General features: G+C 34.8%; 1 protein-coding gene across 5 annotated transcripts in view; it reads left to right on the forward strand.

Annotated features, from left to right (window-relative positions):
• FOXN2 (forkhead box N2) overlaps positions 1 to 26,012 on the forward strand; it is a 71,677-nt gene that overhangs the window by 5,462 nt on the left and 40,203 nt on the right. The window contains exon 2 of one of the 5 annotated variants that reach the window (XM_072742313.1): positions 14,059 to 14,172. The exons of 3 other annotated variants lie outside the window; for them this stretch is intronic. The gene's annotated coding sequence lies outside the window, so the exon portion shown is untranslated. Of the gene's footprint in view, positions 1 to 14,004; positions 14,173 to 26,012 lie in introns of those variants that run through there. One more of the 5 variants, XM_025992608.2, reaches the window with a different exon arrangement.

The raw sequence follows: 26,012 nt of genomic DNA on the forward strand, positions 1-26,012 counted from the left end.
ATGAGAAATTGTAAATGTAGTGCCGCGTCTTTGAACCCAGGTTTGTTAGACTTAAAAAAAAAAAAAAAAGCATATTCCTGGGCACCTGGGTGGCTCAGTTCTTTGAGCTTCAGGCTCGTGATTTTGACTCAAGTCATGATCTTATAAGTCCTGAGATCTAGCGGCAAGGGCCCCGTGGGGAGTCTGGTTAAAGATGCTCTCCTGCCTCTTCCCCCACCCTTCTCTCTCTGTCTCTGTCTAAAATAAATAAATCTTTGAAAAAAATGCATATTGTATGTACTGTGACCTGAAGTTTTTAAAAAATGGGTATTTGCCAGGATGAGACACTTGCATCTTGATCTGCCTCCCGGAAGGAGTAGGGAAAAATACAAGATAGGGACCAGAAACTAATATTTACAGGCCGTTTTCTCTCATTTGATGCCTAATTTATAGAATGCCTATTCTAGCATTGCTACTACTTTATTGTTGTAATGAGTTAAGTAAGTGGTGTTAACTCCTTGAGACTCAAGGAGGTTAAGTCATTTCTCAGAGATTATATAAGATTGCTGGCTGATGGGTCTGCTTGATCTCAAAGCCTTGCTCTGACTTTTCTAGTATAGGATGTTGCTATATTTATTCATTTATTTAAACATTTGCTTACTAAATGGTCTGTACTAGAGCATAAAAATGAGTATATTGAGTTCTGCCTGCAAGGATTTGTAGTGCAGTATTTCTTAGGTGGATGATAGAACCAATGTAGTAAACCGTAATCAGCATTTCTATTTAAAAAAAAAAAAGGAATAGAAAATTTCAGTGTATTGTGTGTGGTAAGTGAAAGTGTAATTTCATTTTGTTTCAGTTATATGTGTATATCATGGATCTTTATAAAAATGTAATTGCTTCTCAGCCTTTTGGCTAGGATCAAGTGTAAAAATGTCATAAATAGGAAGTAAGTTCTATAATAGGGTTCTTTTTCTTTCTTTGTTTTTTTTTTTTTTTAATTTGTTTGAGAGAGAGCAGAAGAGAGCACACATAGAAGGAGGAACAGAGGGAGAAGCAGACACTCTGGCTGAGCAGGGAGCCCGACAGGGCTCCATCCCAGGACCCTGGGATCAGGGCCTGAGCCGAAGGCAGACACTTAGCTGACTGAGGCACCCAGGGTCCCTTATAATAGGGTTCTATATAGGGTGCTAAGGAAGCATGATGGAAAAAGATGATTCAAGGAAGGCTGGAGAGATGATGTTAAGCAATTCTAGCAAATGGGAATAGTGAGAGCCTTAAATACATCTAAAATCCTGAAGAGGGGAAGCCTGGGTGGCTCAGTGGTTGAATGCCTGCCTTTGTTTGGCCCAGGGCATGATCCTGGAGTCCCGGGAACGAGTCCCACATCAGGCTCCCTGTAATGGAGCCTGCTTTTCTCTCTCTCTCTCTCTCTCTCTCTCTCTCTCTCTCTCTCATATGAATAAATAAAGTCTGAAGAAAAAAAAAAAAACAAACCTGAAGAAATGAAAGAGCATACTATATGCAGGAAATTAGAAGTGGTGTGAAATAGTGGCAAACAGGAGCCAGATTTTTCCTGGGAGCTTATAGGCTACTGTACCAAAGATTTTAGATTTTATTAGGCTCATGGTTTTCTGGAGTCTCATGGTATCCCTTTGTTAAAGAACAAATACGTATATATTGTTGATTATATCATATGATCTAGAAACATCTTTAGCAATAGAAAATTTGACCATATAACATGTATGCAGTATAAAATGGTGCCCATAAACATGACTGTTGATAAAACAATAACAGCCAAAAACTGGTTAAGTAATTTTGAGGTGGCTATCAAATAAATGTTCCTTTTCTCCTTTTTCTTAATGTTTTGTCATCTGCTAGCTCTTGCTAGCAAACTAATGGTAGCAGGTGCTAATGTTTTAAGAGAGAAACTTTTTAAGAGAGTTGTTTACTTTTCCTTTGAAATTGGAAGACAATCATTTTTGCGGTTTTGAAGACATTCGGGAGCCAGCTATTGGAATATTAATGTCAGGCCCATTTCTGAAGGCAGAGTTCGCAGACTTTGCCTGCAGCAGTGTTTTGTTTGAGTTGTATTTTTTTCTCCCAATTTTGCATTTTTTGCCAATATTTAAATATTGGTATGTTTCACATTAAGTGACTAGAGTTCTGTCATCTTCTGGAAAATTGAACCTTGTAGCAACATTGGTTTTTCATGTTCCTAAACAGTGGTAATTAGCTAAAACTTAGAAGGAGCTATCTTCTTTTTGGCAGTTTCCATCATTCTTTTTTTGTCTTACACTGGACCAATTTCACTCATTTGTTGCCTATTTTGTCCTTGTAAGGCTTTTGAATTGCCTGTATATTGTACTTTGTGAAGAGTTTTTATTTTATTTTATTATTTATTGTGAAGAGGATTTTTTTTTTTTTTTTTTTTTTTTTTGTGAAGAGTTTTTAAAAGGACATTTGGTGTTTGGAAGATCATTCTGCCATTATTGGGGAGGATAGACTGGAGGAATATGAGAAAGGTCTGGTTAGAATTTTAATGCAGTACGGCAGGCAAAATGCCTTTTTTCTTCTGAACCCCACAGTACCTTGTAACTTTCTCACAGTGCATACTATATATAGCTTTCTATTGTAGGTGTTACTTATCTCTTCAACTAGAGTGTAAATACCTCAGAGATAATATATTCTGGATAAATGTTTGTTGAATTTAATTATATTTATTTTAAAGACTACCATATTTATCACAAAGGTGAGGTTTCTTAGGAGTTTTAGAGTATCTCTTAACTGAAAAAAATCTTTTATACATTTTAACTATTAGTTGCAGTTTGTTCTAAGAATCAATGTGAGATACTTTTTAAAGTATGTGTTACATGTGCGAAACAGAACAGGTAGGTACTATATAATAAGACAATAGACTTTTGATTCATCATCCTGTTTGCCAAACATAAGGACAAAACATTGTGGGAATATTTGTCTCTTGGTTTGCCATGTCATTTTATGAAGTTGGTTTGGAGATTACTCCCAAGTTTTTTGTTACTGTTGTCTATTGATACCTAAAAGTAGCTTTTGATTTTCCTTAATTCCTTTTTTATCCTTTTTACTATAAAATAAAATTAAATGCAGAAAACATATGTGTAGCTTATTGAATTATTGTAAGACCCTTGCAACCATCTTCCAGGTTAAGGGATAGAATTTTGCCAGCCACCTTAGAAGCACTTCTATATATGCCTCTTCCCAAACATAACTCACTTAACTTCAAAAAATAATTGCTTCCCCTGACTTTTATTTTCAGCCCCAGCACTTTCTTGTAATTTTCTTTTTTGTTTTATTATCAAGTATATATCCCTAGACACTATAATTAAGCTTGCACCCATCTTCTTCATTTCTTTTTGATTGTTTTCTTTTCACCTTCTGTTTTTCTTAAGGCTTTATCTTATAGGTTTATTTTTAAATCAACTTTTAAATACCTTTTATATATTTTTTCTGAAATTATTCTTTCCCTTTTATTTCATACTCTTTCCTGAATGCTGTCACTTTATTTCTGAGCTTTTGTTTTTTTTTTTTTTTTTTTGTTTTTTTTTAATTTTTATTTATTTATGATAGTCACAGAGAGATAGAGAGAGGCAGAGACACAGGCAGAGGGAGAAGCAGGCTCCATGCACCGGGAGCCCGATGTGGGATTCGATCCTGGATCTCCAGGATCGCGCCCTGGGCCAAAGGCAGGCGCCAAACTGCTGCGCCACCCAGGGATCCCATTTTCTGAGCTTTTGATACAGGTTTTTCTTTCATGTCTTGTATAATATTTTTAAGTTCATTTTGAAATATAAACTCATTTTTATCTTTCCTGTGAGCATCCCTTTCTGGCATGCTTTCATTGTAGAATGTTATTTTATTCTCCCTTTTTAAAAAATTTATTACTAAAAAAAATAAATCAAAAAAATAAATAATTTATTACTTTGTGCAGAGGGGTGGGTAAGGATGCATAATATGAGACCTACCCTGTTCAAAATGTTTAAACACAATACAGTATTGTTAACTGTAGGCACTATGTTTTACAGCAGATCTCTAGAACTTACTCAATCTTGCATAATGGAAACTTAATACCTATTGAACAACTCGTTTCCCCCTCTGCCTTGCTTCTGTGAGTTTGACTATTTTCCTGTTTCTTTTTTCTTATTGTAATTTTGTAGATATTCAACGTCAATACTTTGGTTTCTTTATATCAAAATAGTTTTCTTGAACTTCTGGGAGGAGGCTTAGTTCAGATAGCTCTTCCAACTTCACAGATTTCTGTTGTTTTTGTGCATCATTTAAAAAATGATAGATTTCTGAGATTTCCTGGCTCTGTTCTACTCTGACACTTCTATTTGGACCTTCTCTTTCCTTTATCTTGTTTGTCCATAACCTGCTCAATTTTATTTTCAGCCCCAACACTTTCTATTAAGTTTAGGCTCTGTCTTGGAAGATAGCCCCACGTGCCAGTTTCAAGCATCCTAAGGGGACCAGACTGCTTCAGGCTTATAGGCCTTATTGTGAACCCCTTAGCTTCTCACAAATTGTCTCTCACTGCTTTCCACTGAATACCTTTTGGCTATTTTGTGCTTCTGTTCTCAAGTTCTTCATACACATTGTTGCTTCCCCTTGCTTTCTCTCACTTAGACACCAATAGAAAACAGTTTGGGGCAGAGTTGGGGGAAAAAAGGTTGGGGCTGTTGGTGGTTTGTTTCGTCCTTTGTATTATGGGGTTTGTGGTGAGACTGTCAAATAGTTGTTATAAAAGTTACCCATAGGTTTTTTGGTTTGCTCTCTAGTTGCTCTTTGTTTTATGTTAAGATTCACGAGGAATCAAAAATTTGCTGCCACCACAGCTGATGTTTTCTGTAATCTTCCTGAAAATTTTAAAGGAGTGGTTATATCTTTTTTCCCCCAAAAAATCTTGGCAAAAAAACTTACTACTTCTAAAATTATTGCCACTTAATGCTGACCATTAATTTTATATGTCATAGCACTCTGAACCTGTTGTTCTGCCCTAATTGTTTCTTCTTAGTTGAGAGCATTTAAAAGTCTATTAAAGATCCTTTGGGAAATTTGAAGGGGTCATGGGATTATTTTACAGTTGTAAATACACAAGTGTTAGTGCTTTGACATTTAATGCTTTAGCAGTATTTAGAAGCTAATCTACATCATTTACACCTAGGGCTATTCTTAAATTATGGAGGAAGAATTGGTTAGGTTTTGAGAACTTGTTGATTTTTCCTTTCTGTAAGATAGTTATTCAGAAGTATGAAATAATCAGAAAGCTTAATGGGATAGTCAGTCTCTTGATTGATGTTTAGAAGAACAAAAAGTTCAAGGTAAAGATACTTATTTAACATATAACAAATACTTTATGTTAGGAATCAGATACATGTAAATAATTGTAGTATGAGGCATACCGTTCTAGACATAGATTCAAGACTAGTATAGGAACACAGAATGTAGGAACCAGCTTTCCCCAAGGAATGGGTTTAGGTAAGGTGAATTTTTTAATTATAATAGAGGTTTACAAATGGTTTATCATTACCTTTAATAAACTCATTATTTCTTTGTTTTTGTAGACTTTTCCATTAGTAGTGCTTCATACAAATGGTTTTACTCTAGACTTCCTTTAATTACTACTTCCAATTAGCATTTTGCTCAAATGGAATTAAAATGATTAATGCTTAAAAAGTTTCCTGATACTATTTTCCAAATACTTAAGTGGAGAACTAAAATTTAAGAAGTGAAAGGCTCACAGAGCAGAATGGAAAAATGTTATCTAGCATAGTGTTCTGTACTTGAATGTTAATTGCTCAGTAAATATTTTTTAATGAATATAATATTTTACCTTTCAAATTTTTGTTCTTTGGGGGAAAAATCTCCTTTGTTTAGTTGAAAAAAATTAAGAATATGGTATAATTTGGGCTTTGTATGTCTAATCTACTTGGTAGCAACTGAGAGCCAAAGTATACTTTTTTACAGTACTCTACTTAGGGTTGTTGTATCCATTGTTCTGTTCTGTTCTCTTTTGTTCTCTTCTCTCTCTCTCTCTTTCTCTCTCTTTTCATTCTGGATTAATTCTTTTTTTAAGGCATAGAGCTTTAGTGTTTATAAAGTAATTTCATTTCTGTTGTTTGCTTTGAGCTATTGATACAAATAACCACCTTCTTTTTTTGGTGTTTTGTTTTTTTTTTTTAAAGGACATATAAATGCAATTGGAACATAGTAGGAGAAATAAACATCTCTAAAAGAAGTTCTGGTAGTAATTGCATGAAGGATTTGTCATTAGGATTTGGCTGAATGGTTGTAGGGAAGGTAGACAATGCAGATGTTGGAATAGCAGGAGCAAGGATATAAATAGAGAAAGGCACAGGAAGTATTTGGACAGAGGTAGTCTAGTTTGAACTAACTTTAAGTAGAGGAGGATTAGCTTGAGGATACAGATGCTGAATAAGATGTATTTATGATAGTATGTACTTTTTTTCATTCGTGTACTTACGGAATAATAGGCAGGGAGTGTAGCAGGCAGCTAGTGTAGTAGTGTGAAGAATGTGAGTTCTGGAGCCATACTCCCTGAGCCTATATCCCATTTGTTTTATGTTAGAGTTTGTGATAATGAACGTACCATTTAATCTCTCTGTATCTGTTTCCACATATAAAATGGGTACTAATAATGGCTACTGCTTGGTAGAGTTGTTACGAAGATTTTAAAAGAGTTAATACTGGTAAGGCACTTAAAACAGTTCCTGACTATCAATGAGCATTCAGTGAACTTTTTTATATAAGTACTAGCTCTCTCATTTACATAACTCATGTGTACATGATTTATATATACAAATAGCAAATGTACATATGGGTAGGATGTAAAGGTTTTACTATATATATATCTGCAGGAAAGCTGGTAATATTCAAATTTCAGTTTTTGATGGTAGTTAGGTTAGTATAGAATGAAAATCCAACCATCTCATTTTATAGATGTCCAAGTTATGTGGTAGTAGAGCTAGAACCAAGATCTGACAGACAACAAATACTTGAGCAGTAAACAGAACAATCATCTCTGCCATTATGTAGCTTTCATTCGGTTTGGAAAGATACATAGTAAGCCATCTCAGGTGATAAATGTTATCAAAAAGTATAGGATATTATGGAAAGGCAGAATTTAGGACCCTCTCTAGTCTGGGATGTTGAGAAGGTTTCACTTAAGATTTGTAAGCTGTGATGTGAATGATAAATAGCAGTCAGGACTAGGTGAAATGAAGAGTGTGTCAGGCAAAGGATAACATTTCTAAAGGCCCTGGGGGAGGGGAAAGCATGGGCCTCTTCAGACTTCTAACATGAGGAGAACCTGGGAAAGAATGACAAAAGGTGTGGCCAGAGAGGTTAGACAGGGGCTACATTATGCCAGATCTCATATACTGTGTTTGGACCTAAGGGTCCCCTTGATGGATTAAGGAAGAAAGGGACCATGTCAGATTTGCATTTTATGAGATTATATTCTAGAGAATAGATAAATAGAGGATCAGGCATAGATACGAGGAGACTGATATAAAAAATACTGTCAGAGCCACTGTGTATGTTTGTGCAGAACACGATTATAAGGGGTACCATTCATGTAGACTACTATTATAGCAGCCTGGATCAGAAATGGTATTGATCTGGACTATTGTTGTGACTGTGAAAATGGAGAAAAATTGGCAGGTTTCAGATTTAACTGTTTCTCCAAAATCTATCCCCAGACCACACCTGTCTTCTGAACTTTATTTTTTTTAATCTTTTTATTTTATTTTTATTTTTATTTTTATTTTTTTATTCATGAGAAACAGAGAGAGGGAGAGAGAGAGAGAGAGAGAAGCAGAGACACAGGCTCCATGCAGGGAGCCTGACGTGGGGCTTGATCCTGAGTCTCCAGAATCTGGCCCTGGGCCGAAGGCAGCGCTAAACCACTGAGCCACCCGGGCTGCCCTGTCTTCTGAACTTTAAATCACATCTATCCCAAATGATGACTATATTTGAATATCTCACAAGTCAAACTCAAGAGATCAAAACAAAACACAAATACACACATACACAGTCCATCACTACAACCACAAACATTGATCTACCTCCAAGAAAAAAAGCAGCCATTTTGCTGTCAGTATTCTCTGTAATATCAAATAGAACTAACATCCATTCAGTAGCTGATCCTATCTACTAGTAGTGACAGCTAGACCTCTTTACTACATAGAGCTACAGTTGATTGGCTATTTAGAATTTAGTTATGTTCTGAGTAAGTTTATTTAGAAATTTGAATGTTTATTAGGTTAAGTGTTACTTTTTACAATGCCTTGGAGATAGTGTATTTAATAAGATCTTTAATAATTTTTAGCATAAATATATTTTACTTCAGTAATTACAGATAGAGGGTCAGTTGAGTTTTAAGTACTTTAAAAAAATAAAATGTACTTACTTTATATCATACTTTTAATTAATCACACATGTGCTCTTAGAATTACATATAAAATCCGTATATTAAATCAACTGTCAGAGTCCTAAGTTTTACGTTTGCTCTCCAAATTTGATATAGAAGGCTGTTAGTAAGATATCATTTTCTGCATTTATTAAATTTATTTCAAATTTTGAGTGTTCCTTTAAAAGATGCCTATTTTCAGTGGAACAGTTTAATTGACTGTGGGAGATTTACTGCATGACTGATGGCTTATTTCAAAGCATTAAAAGTAATTTCTATATAAATAAATTTTGATGACACAGAATACTTACTGTTTGTATTCAGATGCCAACCAAATTTACTTGTGTACTTTAGGACATTAGATCTGTTGACTTTCAGGTTTCTGTAACTTTGTTCCTTGCAACAAACACTACTTTTCCAATGTGGCTGGTATAGAACTGTCAGAGGACCAAAGGGCTGGTCGGTTAGTGAACTGATTACTGTATAGTTTGTAGCATAGGTGATATGACTTCTAGATGGTATGTATGTTTTCCTCCACTAGTGATTATTTTTATTTTTTTATTTCTGTGCTGTCAGTGTTTTCCAGCCTTTAATGTGTTTTCCTTTGGATGTCACATTGATGGCAGTTCCAATGGTTGAGAAAAGATGGATTTTCTAGGCTGGATTTACTCTGAGAGCTAGTAGTGCTTTTTTCCCCTATCATATTTAATAACATGTAAAGTAAATTAGTGCTATGTTTTAGATAGTATTAGAAGTTTTCAAGTTATTTTATCATCGGTTTGTTTATTTATTTTTTTTTAATGATAGTCACACAGAGAGAGAGAGAGGCAGAGACATAGGCAGAGGGAGAAGCAGGCTCCATGCACCGGAAGCCCGACGTGGGACTCGATCCCGGATCTCCAGGATCGCGCCCTGGGCCAAAGGCAGGCACTAAACCGCTGCGCCACCCAGGGATCCCTGTCATTAGTTTTTTTAAAAACATTTGATATTAGAACTAACCATTTTCCTTATCAGATCTTTGTGGTACTGCTTTTTTAAATCAGGATTTCTGTGTGTGAAAGGCAAGGTTACATGCCAGCATTCGTTTTAAGGAAAAGTGTTTGGTCTTTATACAGAAAATACCTGGTTTGTTTACTGGTTAGAAGCAAATGTATTTCATTTTTTAATTTTTTTATAAAGCTATTGCTTCATTTTAACTTCCCCAAGAAACTGATGAACAACTGAGACACTTTTTTAAAGAGACAAATACTGCAACAATGTGTAGGGGAAGTCCATGTACTGTGTACAAGTAGCACAAAATTATTTAGATAGAGATGGATTTAAATCATGGTTTATACCATGTACCTGGGCAAGTTAGGAGGAGGAGAAAAATGGATCCAGTGGGAGATTACAACAGAATTTGTTCCCTCAGATTTAGTGTTTTCTGCTTTTAGCATTAGTTCAAGAAAGGTCATTTCCTTCACTCAAATTTATTTCTTTTTTTTTTTTTAATCCCTTTTTGAGAAAACAGTTTCCCTATGAAACAAATCTTTGACCCTTTTGTATTCTGCATCCCCCCTCCCCTTTCCCGCCCTTTCTTGACTGGAAAATGCAGCTGCACACATTTTTGTGTAGAGACAATGGATCACATGCTGTGTCACCTAAATCTATGACCAAGAGGCAGTTTTATCCCTAAGAGACCATAATGCTTCAGTTGTCCTGGATACATGACATCATGTAGCATTATAGTCAAACACACATCTTTTTTTGCAGTACATTTGGTATTTGAATCGACCCTCCAATTCTCAGTATTGGATTTTATGGGATGACAGTATTTATAATAGAGAATCTTAATCAAAACAAAGATGTTATTGTTACTCAAAGGGAAAGATTGAGTTCCTTCTTTTTATACATCTAATTTTTTTTCTTTCCTGGGGGTTACCAACATTATCAGATATTTTGAGTTAATGGAATATCATTAAAGTTCTAGTGTGTGTTAGGTTTGTTACACAGTGCCTTGCAAATAGTATGTGCTCAATAAATGTTACATTTTGTTTTTACTCTCAGTGTGGTAAATTAATAGGAGTAAAATTTTCCTTTTTTAAAAATGAGCTCTTAGGATTTAGAAAATAATTATCTGTAAACTGCTAAAATATTTTATGTTGTGCTTAATATAATGAACTTATTATACTATTGGATAAATCCAGGAAATATAATTCTGTGGCTTCCAGGGTTGAGAAAAGGTATTTTATGTTAATTAATTGATGAAAATAGTTTACTCCCAAGGAGATTGGAGGTAAGGAAAGGAGAGAGAAATTGAATGGAAATTTCTTTTATGTGTTTATCTTTATCAGAGAAAGCTTAAATTATGGTAAAGAACTGAGATAATAGCCAGGCCCTGCTAATAAAATCACAAACATTTTGGAATTCTGTACTATGCCATGTCTCTGTGGTAGATTTGCTTTTTTTTTCTTTGGAAAACAGTGTTTAGTGATCTGACTAAAGTGAATGACTATTTCCCTTTGCTAGAGTTGTCTTACTCCAAGTCAAATAGTTTTTTATATTGGTTACTTTAAAGTAGGATAGGAAAGCCACAAATCTAAGATGGGGCCTACTCTTTGGTAGCTCTTTTGACATTTGCAGGATTGTTTGATTTACTTATGACATTAAGTTATTGGTAGGAGGAAAGAAGGTAAGTCAATAAAAATAAAGTTTCCAAATTCTTAAGGCCATGTAAAAAGATAAAGTTAGAAATTGTAAATGCATATAATTAAATATAACCAAAAAATAATATTCATTTGTCACATGCTTGATGAATTCACATGTTTAAAGTATTTATAATGAGACTGATTTTAAGTAGAAAGCTAGACTAGAATAGTGAAAATGATGAGAAATAACTTTCTGAGATGCTATAGGTCAGATGCTGCCATATTGTTCAAGGTTAATCATCCCTTGCTTTTAGCCTAGGACTGACAGCAAGTCTTCTGCAGGGTTTCTCTGTGCAATTGCTCAAGCGTTGGTTTCATCTTCTTCCCAGTTCTGGTAAAACATAACAGATGGCATAGTGCCTTTTCATTCTAGTGTAGTAAAAACTTTTAACAGCAAAATTGATTTTACTCATTACCCTTTTTGGGTTTTCCTTTTTTTAAGAAAATGAGGAACTCTTAAGATTTACAAAATAACTAGTATTTGTAAACTGATAAAATATTTTATGTTGAGCTTATTATGATCTTATGCTGTTGAGTAAATCTAGGAAATACGCTAAGAAAAGAAATATTCAATGATTTGCTGGGGGGCATGCAAGGAAAAAAATTGGAATAAATTTGCTTTGGGATATCAAGAATTGACTAATATTTTATTTTGATCTGAGTATTTTTTGGTGCTTTTTAAAAATTTCCTAATGAGAATTCCTAGGTAATATAACGAATTAAAAATAAATTTTTGTTAGTTTTTTAAAAAGATTTTATTTGTTTGTTCGTGAGAAACACAGAGAGAGAGGCAGAGAAACAGGCAGAGGGAGAAGCAGGCTACCTGCAGGGAGCCTGATGCAGGACTTGATCCCAGGACCCAGGCAGATGCTCAACCACTGAGCCACCCAGGTGCCCCCAAAATAAATTTTTAACAATTAAAAAATTATTTCGCAAATAGTGTCTTACATTAGGACTTGAAGAACTGTAATATAGGTAAGATAAAAACTTAATTAAAATTTAAAAATATAACATCAGGAGACTCAATAGTATTGAAAAGCACTTTTTAGAAGTATTAAACACATCATTAATAGAATTGAGTTAATTGCAGTTATTCCTTATTTATAGCTATGGATCTGTATTACTAAAGTATGCACTTAAAAAGTTTCATATTCATGAGAATTGCTGGACCAAGAGCCTGATTTGGCACGTTTTTAAGTAAATTTTATATTCATTTACCCATTTTTTTGTGAACCCATATTTCTTTTTTTGAACCCATATTTTTCAAGTACTATAGGTATTCTGGAATCACAATACTATAATATCTTCAAAGAAGAGATTATTATCTTGGATATTCTAACCTGATAAGAATCCTGTAAAAGGCTAGTAAATTCAGAATTCTTTGGATACAAAAGAATGTACTGTATATGTAGATCTTTAAATTTTTCTGTTCAGTTTTGGCTATAACATTATATTTGCCACTATATTTTTTCTTTTTGTTACTGAGAACGTCATTACTAGTGAAAATTCAATATTCTTTTTAACTTTAGAGGTAGTGCATTTTCTTTATTTTTTATAAATTCTCTTTTTGTGTATGAGAATGTTAGCATCAAGCAGAGCTGTTAATACATGAACTTAGAGTTTTTGGAGGCCATTAATAACAAAATACTAAAAAAAAGTACTAAAAGTTTATATGATTTAGTTTCTTTTAGTTTATTTAAACTAGAAAGATTTGAAGAAGAGTTCTCTCATGGAGCATGATTGGTAAAATATTGATATAACATAAAGTTGCATGGAAACCAATAGAATAAGGAAGTGAAAGTCAAATCATAAAGAGAATGATGAAACTGTTATTGCAGCACTCTTCTGAGAAGTCCTCATTTCAGGTGGCTGCCTTGCCAGTGTCATTGGTCATAAGGGAAACCCATTCTTAAAGTTAGGGTTTGTTTGTTTTCTTTTAAATTTCAAAGCATAAAGTATTGTTACTGATTTTGTATTTTAATTTTTGTATTTATAAGACGTACCATTTATAAATCTACCTTAGGAAGGAAACTAATAATGATTTTAAAAATTAATAACAGGGGATCCCTAGGTGGTGCAGCGGTTTAGCACCTGCCTTTGGCCCAGGGCGCGATCCTGGAGACCTGGGATCGAATTCCACGTCGGGCTCCAGGTGCATGGAGCCTGCTTCTCCCTCTGCCTATGTCTCTGCCTCTCTCTCTCTCACTTTGTGCCTATCATAAATAAAATAAAATAAAATTTAAAAATTAATAACAGTAATAATAATTATCATCTCTGTACCTAGTATTCATCATGCACTTACTCTCTAGCACTTTTCTAAGTGCTTTATATTCTCATGTAATTTGTATTAACAGTCTTAAGAAAGTCAGTACTATTACAATTCTAAATTGATAGGTCTTATAGCCTATTGAGTGACAGAGCTGGGATTTGAACCCAGGCAGTATCTCTTCACAGCTCATGTTCTTAACTCTCTGCTTTACTGCCACCAGATGTGATATAATATCACTATCAAGAATAGTGATTTAGATTTTACTGTTTTTTATAATATGAAATTGCTTATCCTTCACAATTTTAACTTCAGCTATACTGTCTCCTCAGGTTTCTGTTAAATATCTCCTGGTATTACATGTATTAATTCCTTTCTCAAAGAGGAAGCCTTTGATTTTACAGTTGTGCCATAGTTGTTAGATTCCGTGGTAAAATATGGCCACAGAGGCATGAATATAGTAGGAGTAAAAGGATTGTGGTGTTTTTGTTTTTGTTTTAATCTTCTTTGAAGGAGGACTAAGGTTATTCTGAAGAGTATATATGTTATACTTCTCTTTCTCTACCTTTTCTCCACATTGCAAGATAGTTTAAATATCTGTATACATTTAGGTATTTCTGACATTTTAGAATTCATAATATGTATTTTCTGTTTATCAGGAAGTTACTTATTCTGTATCCTCAACTGTTAAACCACAAATGGACAAAAAGAGATCCCTAAATAGTTGGGAGAAAAATTATCAAAGCTTATGCATTAAATTCATGCACCCTAAGGTGAGCTCTTTGCACTTACTGATCTTACTGTGATCTTATATGAAATTCTAATAAATTTTTTTTTGCTTTCTAGTCTGTAACAGATAATGGTAGTATATAATTCCATGTTAATGATGGAGAAATCCAAAATGCTCTGAATACCAAAGTTTTTTCATAGTGTTATTTAGTAGCAAAATATGATCTAAACTGATGTAAAACTATTGATGATCTTTACCCTTTTCTTAGTGAATCTGCATTTTGCTACGGAAATATTAAAATGTTCATTATGGAGTTCTGCCTCACATCTCACTGACATAACATATTTGCATTGTAGTTCCTTTCTAAACTCCATAATATTCTGAATTCTCAAATATATTTGCCCTCAAGGATTTTAGATAAGGGATCCCACACCTGCATAATCAGGTACAGTGAGTGCAGTACAAATGAAAACTAGGATATAATGAACTTAAGAAGATTAGTCCAGTAACTCAAGCATAGCAAGGTGAAGCCTTTTAGCGTGGAGCAGTATTTCTCACCTTGAATAATACATGGATCTCTTTTAAAGAAAAGAATTACAGATCCCATTTTAAGAATCATTGACTTTAGTTCCTGAAGTAGCTTTTTAAAATAAGTCTTTCTCTTTGAAAATAGTAAAATACATTTTTATACTGTTACTGAAATAAAAGCACAAAATGAAAATTTGCAAAAAACTCTTGGCCCCCAGCGTATATCCATGGGACACCTTGATTTGAGAAATAACTAATAAAGTGGCAAATAGTCCTATATACTCAAATAGCTCCTATAACTTTTTTTTAAAGCTTTATTTATTTATTCAGAGAGAGAGAGAGAGAGACAGAGAGAGAGGCAGAGACACAGGCAGAGGAAGAAGCAGGGTTCATCCAGAGAGCCCGACTTGGGACTCGATCCCAGGACCCCGAGATCACACCCTGGGCTGCAGGCAGCGCCAAACTGCTGTGCCACCAGGGCTGCCCTCCTATAACTTTTCTTTACCAAGTCTGTTTATAATGACAAACCTGAATCATAGTTAAGGGGTTAAGATATCTTTCCTGTCTTTAATGAATATGATTTTTAAAAGGGATGAAACATCCTCTTTAAAACAAGAAAAGTACACAAGTTTTGATAACTACCTTCCACCTCCAGGAAAATGTCCTCTACCTACTTCCAGTTGGGAATTACTGTCATAATGAGCAACTCTTAGACTGATAGAGGAGTGAGTCAAATTCCTTAAGTGTGTTGAGGCTGAAGAAATTTAAGAAACCATGCTCTAAGATACAGGATAACAGATTAGTGATACTGCCATCAGGAACTATATAAACATCTGTTTCCAGCAACATGGAAAACTAAATACCTGGACCAGCCTTTCTGCTGAAAACAACCTTAAATGCTCGATAAAATGCATCAGTGTCCTGGCACAAAAGTAAAGAATATTTAGACCCAACACTAATTGGAAACCCTGCGAGAACCCAGCTCAGTAAGCTGAGTACTGAAGCTGGCTATTGCCTTGAGGGTATTTACCCAATCAAGGGATTTTCTGTTTTCTTAGCCTTATGGAAGTCAGTATCAGGAAGCAAGCCCAGACCCAGCCCAGATAAAACACTGTAGCAGGAAATAGTCTTCCCCATTACAGTGGAGCCCCACAGGACTATAACATCTAGACATAAGAGTGATCTAGATATTCTTTCCCTTCATTTCCTTAGAGATGACAAAATTATCTTTCTAGAATATTGCTCTTAGCAGGAAAAATAAAATCTCTACTGAAGATTTGTTAACCACAAACTAGCCCTCACACAGGTTGCCTAAATTCACACTAACCTCAAACTAAGAATTTAAAATGATCCTGCATTGTTACTATTCCCAGGGACCTGACAGAAGCAAGCAAGTCATCATGATCAAAGAATTGCTTTTAGTAAAGTTCTATTGGAAATGAGTAGCTTAGGGGCAGCCCCAGTGGCTCACCGGTTTAGCACTGCCTTCAGCCTGGGGCGTGATCCTGGGGACTCGGGATCGAGTCCCACATCCGGCTCTCTGCATGGAGCCTGCTTCTCCCTCTGCCTGTCTCTGCCTCTCTTTCTCTCCCTCTCATGAATAAATAAAATCTTTTTAAAAAAATGAGTAGCTTAGGGGCGCCTGGATGGCTCAATTGGTTAAGTACCGTGATCCCGGGGTTCCTGTCAAACCCCACATCAGGCTCCCTAGTCAGCAGAGAATCTGCTTCTCCCTCTGCTCTGACTCCCCCCACCTCCCAACACACACACACACACACAACACTTGTGCTCATGTGTATGCTCTCTCTCTGTCTCTCAAATAAGTAAATAAAATCTTTTTTAAAAATGAGTAGCTTATAATAAAAATTTACAAACTATCCAAGGAAACAAGGCATAATATAAGAGCATCAGCAGAATCAGACTTGCCAGTAGTTCACATCTTGGAAGTATCAGATATAAAATATAAAATTAGTACATTTAATATGTTCAGTGACAACTTGAAATGAGGAAAAGAGCAGATATTTCATAAAGAATCAGGGGTTCTAGAAATAAAAACGTATAGTAATTGAAATTAAAATTCAAAAGATAGATCAGGGCAGCCAGTGTGGCTCAGCGGTTTAGCAGCGCCTTCAGCCCAGGGTATGATCCTGGAAACCTGGATCCCTGCATGGAGCTTGCTTCTCCCTCTGCCCGTGTCTCTGCCTCTCACTCTCTGTGTCTCATGAATAAATAAATAAAATCTTAAAAAAAAAAAAAGATCAAAGTAAATAGGCTCCACCGAAGGAAAAATTGGTATAATGAGAGATGAACATCTGAAGAAATCCAGAATGCAACACAGAAAAGAAAATGGAAAACATAAAAGAAGTAAGTAAAGGAGAAAATTTTAAGAGAAAACAACACTTTTAGAGGACTATCAAGTTTTAATAATGATAGTGAAAGTAGAAGACCATGAAATGATATAATATTCAGTGGAAATAAATCTAACAACTATAACCTATTCTAGTTCAACCTAGAATTCCATAGCTAGCAAAAATGTCTCCTAAACAGAGGGTAAAATAAAGACATGCTCAGGTAAATAAAGTCTGAAAGTTTAATAGCAAACCATGTTTTATGTAGAGGGAAAATGGTCATAACAAGAATGAGATTCAATAATAAATAATCAAAGAAAGTTGTAAGTATATAGATAAATTAATAAAAATTAACTATAATAATATTACTTATTATTAACTATAAATAATAAAAGTTAGAACCAAAATGCCAGTTATTTTAGTTATTTACAAAATACCTGTTATTCTAAACCAGGAGAAGGTGATCGAATATAGTATTCAAAAGATCTTTTTATTACTCAGATTAAAGGTAACTTTGGATTTTGATAAGAATGCATGGTAAAAATTGTAAGGTAACACTTTAGTTTTTTTTTTTTTTTTTTTTTTTTTTAATTTTTATTTATTTATGATAGTCACAGAGAGAGAGAGAGAGGCAGAGACACAGGCAGAGGGAGAAGCAGGCTACATGCACCGGGAGCCCGACGTGGGACTCGATCCCGGGTCTCCAGGATCGCGCCCTGGGCCAAAGGCAGGCGCCAAACCGCTGCGCCACCCAGGGATCCCAGGTAACACTTTAGTAATAGAAATAAAAATATAATTTCCAAACTAATAGATTATAAAAAACAGAACCAGGGTAAAAAATCTTAAGGCAAAAAAAGAGAAGGAAAGAAATGTAGAGTAGAGCACCAAATAAGGCATTAGAAGTAAATATATTTATACCTTATATTTAAAATGTTCAGTTCTGTGGGGTTTATTTTTTTGTAATGTTTGTTGAATTTATTAAGTGATGAATGAATTTACATGGGAGAGTATAGATAGAAATAACTACTTTTATAAGTGAAGTCACCCTGCCTGAGCTTTATGAGGTTTAAAGCAGAGACTGAAAGGAAACAAAAGGAAAAAATGTTGAAAGTAAAATGATGGAAAAAAATATACCAGGCATTTAGTAGAAAGAAAGCTGGCATATCATTTGAAGTAGATGTTAAAACTAGTAGAATTACTAGAGGAAAAGAATTGATCTATTAATGGTAAATGTTTCAGTTTTGCCAGGAATAATAGCTTTAAATTTGTATGCACTTACAACCATAACCACAAAGAAAAGCAAAAATTAACAGAACTACCAGGAAAAATAGACTAACTTCACCAGCATAATGGGAGATTGAAATACATCTTCCTCAGTATTTAATAAAGAAAACAGTGCTGCCCCCCCCCAAATTGGTGAGAATATAGAAAAATTGAACAATGTAATTAACAAGCTTAATTCAGTGGACATCTGTTTCATCCAGTCAGTGCAAACATCAGCTGAATCATGAAAATCAACCACATACTGGGACCAAACAAGTTTTAACACATTTCAAAGGATTAGTATCCTATGGACCATTTAAGTTAGAAATTCGTAAGAAAAAAAAATCACGTGGCAATTAATAAGCATTCTTCTAAATAACTCATGAATGAAAGAAGAAATGTTAATGGAGCTCAAACTGCTTTTTGTCTGGGAGGAAATGTTAGCTCATCTTTCAGGTTTGCTTGCAGCAAACACAATCCTGAGAAATGGTCCAAGTAAAGGCCTTTCATTCTTGGCATGTCTAATGGCGATTGGTTCCCATAACAGGAAGGATAATTTTTTTTAAGATTTAATTTTTTGGTTTTTTTTAAGATTTAATTTATTTTAGAGAAAGCATGAGCTGGAGGAGGGGCAGAAGGAGAGGGAGAGAGAGAATCCCTGAGCAGACTCCTCACTGATTGCAGAGCCCCACGTCGGGCTGGATCCCAAGACCCCGAAATCATGACCTGAGTTGAAATTAAGAGTCAGATGCTTAACCAACTGAGCCACTCAGTCACCTTGGGAAGGAATTCTTTTTTTTTTTTAATTTATTTTATTTTTATTTTTATTATTTTCTGGGAAGGAATTCTTTTTTTTATTGTTTTATTTTTATTTTATTTTATTTTTTTATTTATTTATGATAGTCACAGAGAGAGAGAGAGAGAGGCAGAGACATAGGCAGAGGGAGAAGCAGGCTCCATGCACCGGGAGCCTGATGTGGGATTCGATCCCGGGTCTCCTATTGCGCCCTGGGCCAAAGGCAGGCGCTAAACCGCTGCGCCACCCAGGGATCCCTATGGGAAGGAATTCTTTTTTTTTTTTTTTTTTTTTAATTTTTATTTATTCATGATAGTCACACAGAGAGAGAGAGAGAGAGAGGGGGGGGCAGAGACACAGGCAGAGGGAGAAGCAGGCTCCATGCACCGGGAACACGATGTGGGATTCGATCCAGGGTCTCCCGGATCGTGCCCTGGGCCAAAGGCAGGCGCCAAACCGCTGCGCCACCCAGGGATCCCTGGGAAGGAATTCTTAAATGAGAAATTAACCATAAAGGAAAGAAAGGGTTAATAAATTCCATCATATTAAAGTTAAGAACCTTTTTTTTTAACGATTTTATTTATTTATTCATGAGAGACATAGAGAGGCAGAAACACAGGTAGAGGGAGAAGCAGGCTCCCTGCAAAGAGCCCAATGCAGGACTTGACCCTGGGCCCTGGGATCATGCCCTGAGCCAAAAAGCAGTTTGCTCAACCACTGAGCCACCCAGGCGTCCCAATAACTTTTTCATTCATAGGCAACTAATAGGCTAAAAAGACAAACCATCTACTACAGAAAGATATTTGAATCACATGTAAGGATTAGTATACAAACAAAACAAATGACTGCAATAGACAGTAGAAGAGATTTCTTATATGCAGGTTTCCCCTTTTCCTACAAAACCTTAGGAAGCCAAAATGGAAGTGAAGAAGCAATTACCATTAATTTATATGGAAAATTTTTTGAACATTCCCAAAGGCAACATTCTCATAGGCTTTTCTGATACCTCAGGATGCATCTTGCCAAGGGATGCACAAAATAAATCAAGAAAACCACAGAAGCCCATAGGTACAGTTCAAAGCTATGGCAGGTTGGTGCTGAGGTGCTGAGTATAGATCCCCTGGCGAAGGAGCTTGGCATGCCACCCTCCTTGCTCAAGGTATGCATGTCTCTGTAATGGACACTTCAAAACAGACTCTGTCTACTTCTTGCCTTTTTCTAACAGCGAAAATCCTCTTCTACAAGTACTAATATAGGCCTTTAGTAGAAGCAAAGTGGTGTAATAAAAGCTTTGAAAAGCGGGAGATACCTACGTATTCAACTCCCATTACTAATCTGGGAAATGCAAATTAAAACATAAGGAGATGAAATTTCATAGTCATTAGGTTGGCAAAAAAAAAAAAAGTTTGATGAGTACATGGAGTAAACAGAATGCCCATACATTCCTGGTAGTAATTTGTCATGAGAGAAAATACTGTGACCCAATAATTCCACCCAGTATATTCTGCTTTTAGTTGTGTACCTCAAAAGTTCTTAGCAGGTGTATTCCAGGAGTTATGAACAAATGCTACTTGTAATACCCTCAGACATAAATCATTGTCTTCAAGAGTATAATAAATTTAGTATATTTGTAAAGTAGAATACTAGTCCTCTGTAAAAGTGAATTATTGCTGCTATAATGTTAATGAATTTGGTGGTGGGGGGAACAAGTTTCAGTACAATTCAATTTTATATGATGTTTAAAAATATAAAGGGCTAAAATAATGTTTAGGGATCCTAACATGGTAAAACTATAAAGAAAAAATGTTTTTGTTGCCTAGTCTTTGATACAGTCAATTAAAAACAAGGACATTGGGCAGCCTGGGTGGCTCAGTGGTTTTAGTGCCGCCTTCAGCCCAGGGCCTGATCCTGGAGACCTGGGATCGAGTCGTGCGTCAGGCTCCCTGGATGGAACCTGCTTCTCCCTCTGCCTGTGTCTCTGCCTCTCTCCCTATGTCTCTCACGAATAAATAAATAAAATCTTTAAAAAAATAAAAACATGGACAAATAAAATAAGTAAAAAAATGTGTGTGGTAATAACTAGCATTTTGTGTTTAGAAAATTTCTTAGTTATTTTGGGCAAAAGAGTTATCAATAATAGCTTTTATAATACCTGTAATACCAGGGTAATTTTGAAAATTCTGTACCTTAGTTTCCCTTCTCTAAGCTCAGTCAAGCATTGCCTCTCAGAACATTGTTAATACTGACCTAAGCAAAAGTGCATTCCTCTAACCTTTTGGGAAATGATCCAAGAATTCCAATATGGAATTTTATTTTTCTTGTCCTAGAGTAGAATATCACTGTAATATTGAATATATAGTATCATTGTAATATTGAAATTAGGATGGAAATACACAAATCTCTAGTAGATACATTTGAGAGATGCATGTGCTACACAGATGTGAAAAAATGATACATTTTAATTCTGGACCCTCTTCTCAAGATACTGCCATGGCCTTGCACAATGAAGATGTAGGCAGAGGTTTGCAGAGTGATTTTACTGGGCTTGTTTGAACTCTCAGCTTTTAAATTATTCTTGTCTAAAGAAATTCAGTATTTTTCCTGAAATGTAGAATATTTGGAGGCCTAACACTAATGTGTACTTTGCAAAATTGTCTTGTACATTTACCTCCTTTTTTTGTAGCATTGTCATGGTTTTTAGGAATTGGTTTATTAGTGGATGTATTCATTACTCGGGTTATGCTAATTATATTCCTAAGAAATTCGAGTACTGTTTTCAAACCCCACATCTAGTCTCATGACCCTAATGCTTATATTGAGTGATATTTATTATGTGTAACAATTATGTGTGGTTTGTTGAAGTATTGTTTTTAAAAGATTAATAAAAGGAAATGTTACATCACTAGCCAGATTTCCTTTTATTTCTTTACTTGTTCTGCTTTATGAAACAAACTTCCACACACATTATTAATGACCTGCTACTGAGTGGTTTCAGTTCAAAAGTAAAAGATTGTTTTTTAATATTGTGAAATATACAGGTCTTTCTGTTGTAATATTACATATTATATATTTCTGAAAACAGTAAAATATTATGCCAGCTGATGGGTCAACTCACCTAAAAGCATGAAGCTTTGTAACTAGAACACTAACAAATAGATTTTAATAGGAATATTAGAATATTGGAACGCCTGGGTGGCTCCACAGTTGAACATCAGCCTTTGCTCAGGGTGTGATCCCCAAGTCCTGGGATCGAGTCCCATGTCGGTCTTCCTGCCTGAAGCCTGCTTCTCCTTCTGCCTGTCTCTGCCTCTGTGTGTGTGTGTGTGTGTGTGTGTGTGTGTGATGGATAAATATTTTTTAAAATCTTTTAAATATTTTTAAAAGAATATTAGAATATATTTAAAAATATATTACATTTATTGCAAATTTTAAAATACTACAATTTAGTTTTTTTTTTTTTTTTAAAGATGAAAATAGACTGATGGATATGCAGGGAAAGGTTGATGCTACTGGTTATGGAGGCCAGGGTAAAATGCATAAAGATTTGGAGAGAAGAGCTCATTAACACTTCCAAGAAAATGCATGTGGCCAAGCTGTGCCAAGAGGAAGAACATGGGTTGAATGAGAATTGTGTACAATACTGTATTTTCAGCAGCTTGCAGCTTTCCACTATGTTAGCCTATTTTGGGTTCAGCTGTTATTATTTAGTATTGCAAAAACATAGGCTGGTAAAAATCACTTAGAAACCAATGTGATTTTCACATTGTACTAAAATCTTTCTCCTATTTACTAGTGAGCTAATTTGTGTTACAGAAAAGCTTGGTAGCAGAATAGGCTGTACTGAATTTAAGAGGTGGCTTCTCTTTGGGGTTTTTTTGGTTGGTTTTGTGTTTTGTGTGTTCTGTTTTTCTGTGCTGCCTTTTTTTTTTTTTTTTTTTTTTGTGGCTTCTGTATTTGGCTTAGCTTTTGATAAGTCCATGACCTTTTTGTGATTTGATTCTTTGTGAAGTGGAAATACTATAACTAAAAATAATCTTAACACAACATTTTCCCCCTTGAGTATATTTTAATTTTTTACTATAAAAATAATAAACACTTTAAAGAAAAACTGGTAAAGAAGAAAAAATTACCGAGATGCTAATATAAACCACTGTTAGTGTTTTATGTATTTTTACTTTTTCACCAATTCTTAATAAGCTTTTTTTGTTTATAGTCTTCAAGAAGACCATTTTTAATGACTATTAGATTGAATAGATGCACTTCAGTTTAGTTAGTAATAAAATGTGTAAATTGTACTTTTCTAACAGAGGAGGAGGAAAGAGAATCTATTTTTCCTCTGTAGGATTATTTCACTGAAGTGACTTATAAGTAGAATTATTAGGTCAAAGAATATGATTTTTTAAATTTGAAATACAGTCGACAGAATATTAGTTTCAGGTGTACAAACATAGTGATTCAACAATTATATACATTACAAAATGCTCATCACAATAAGTATATTACAATATTACTATTTTTTAAGATTTATTTTATTTATTTTAGAGGAAGGGGCAGAGGCAGAGGGAGAAGAAATAAATCCTCATGCAGACTCTCCACTGAGCATGGACTCCGAGATCATGACCTGAACTAAAATCAAGAGTCAGATACTTAATTGACTGAGGAAGCCAAGTGCCCCCCAGTGTATTATAATATAAAACTTTTTTTTAGAAAAAATTTATTTATTTGAGAGAACACAAACGGGGAGGGGCAGTGAGGAAGGGAGAAGCAGACTCTTTGCTGAGCTTAGAGCCTCACACAGGGCCTGAATCCAGGCTCTGGGATCATGACCTGAGCCAAAGGTGGACGTTGAACCAACTGAGCCACTCAGGTGCCCCTCAGTACGTTACAATATTATTGACTATATTTCCTGTGCTATAGTTTTCATCTCTATGATAAATTTTATAACTGGAAGTTTGTATTTCTTAATCCCTTTCACTCATTTCACCCATCTCTCTATACACTTCCTCTTAGTAACCCCCAGTTCTTTATGAGCGTATTTCTCTTTTTATTGATGTTATTTGTTTTGTTTTGTTTTTTAGATTTCACATGTAAATGAAATCATAGGGTATTTGTCTTTCCATGTCTGGCTCATTTCACTTAGCATAATATCTCCAAGGTCCATCCGTGTTGTCACAGTGGCAAGATTTCATGCCTTTTTATAGCTGAGTATTAAATATTCCATTGCTTATATATACCATATCTTATTTATCCATTCATCTAACAGTGGACATTTAAGTTGCTTCTGTACCTTGGCTATTGTAAGTAATGTCACATTAAACATAGGGGTGCATATATCTTTCTGAATTAGTGTTTTTGTTTTATTTGTGTAAATACCCAGAAAAAGAATTATAGGATCCTTTGGTACTTCTATTTTTAATTTTTCAAGGAACTTCCAAACTGTTTTCCACAGTGGCTGGACCAATTTGTATGTCACCAGTAGTATATGAGAGTTCCCTTTTCTCCATTTTCTCACCAATACTTGTTATTTCTTGTCTTTCGGATACTAGCCATTCTGACTGGCCTAAGGTGATACCTCATTCTGGTTCTGATTTGCATTTCCCTTGGGCATCTTTTTATAGGTCTCTTGTCCATCCGTATGTCTTTGGGAAAATGTCTATTCAGGTCCTCTGCCCATTTTTATTTGGATTATTTGGGGATTTTCTGATGGTGCTATATGAGTTCTTTATATATTTTGGATATTTAAACCCTTAACATATATATCATTTGCAAATATTTTCTCCCATTCAGTGGGTGGCCTTTTATCATGTTTATGGTTTCCTTTGCTCTGCAAAAACCTATTGTTTGATATAGTCCCGATTGTTTATTTTTGCTTTTGTTTCCCTTGCTTGAGGAGACAGATCCAGAAAAATACTATTATAGTTGATGTCTAAGAGATTACTATTTTCTTTTAGGAATTTTCTGGTTTCAGGTCTTAGCATTTAGGTCCTTAATCTATATTTAGTTTATTTTTGTGTATGGTTTAAGAAAGTAGTCCACACATTTCATTCTTAATGCATGTAGCTGTCCAGTTTTCCCAACACCATTTATTGAAGAAGAGGCTCTCTTTTCCCCATTGTGTAGTCTTGTCTCCTTTGTTGTAGATTAATTGACCATATATGTGTGGGTTTATTTCTGGGTTTTCAATTCTGTTCCATTGATCTATGAATTATTGGGTCAAAGATTATGACATTTTTAAAGATTCTTGGTACATATTCCCAGTTAGCATTCCAAAATGGCACTAGCTCCTTGCCCCAAGTCATGTATTAAGTATTTTTTAAACCATTGCTACTTTGGGCAAAAGTAAGTATTATTATTTTTATTACTAATATTTGTGCTTACTGCATACTAGGCACTGTTCAAATACATTGTCATACTTAACATTTGTGTTTTGCTTTGTGTTTCTTTGATTATCAGTAAATTGGGTATTTTCTAATATGCTTGTTATTTACATACTTCATTTGTGAGAAAAGATCATTTGCCTAATTTTTGTGGTGGAATTAGTATTCTAAGTGGATGGTGCTCTAAAGTATAATTTAAAAAAAGCTCTTTTTCTCTCCTTAAAAATACAGTCACAGTCCAAACCTTACTAAGAGAATGTCAGCCTTTTTGTGTCAGTACTTGACTTTTTAACTTTGGTTGGCTGTACAAGTTGTATAATCTTTGGCATATATGCTGCCATAATACTCCTTTATGTCTTAAGATAATGGGATTTTATTCTAAACCTGTAATTCAGAGGAATAACATTCACAGCCATCTGAATTAATTTCTGAGGAGAATATATGTTATTCTCATATCTGTCAACAGTATCTGTTTTAATTAGGATTGCTAAAAATATAAGTTCCTTAAGAGAGTGAATGTACTCTAGTGAACAAAAAACTTGAATACTGAACTCAGTCCGGTTTATAATTT

The sequence above is a fragment of the Vulpes vulpes genome, chromosome 16 (genome assembly GCF_048418805.1).
Source record: "Vulpes vulpes isolate BD-2025 chromosome 16, VulVul3, whole genome shotgun sequence".
Taxonomy (NCBI): Eukaryota; Metazoa; Chordata; class Mammalia; order Carnivora; family Canidae; genus Vulpes; species Vulpes vulpes.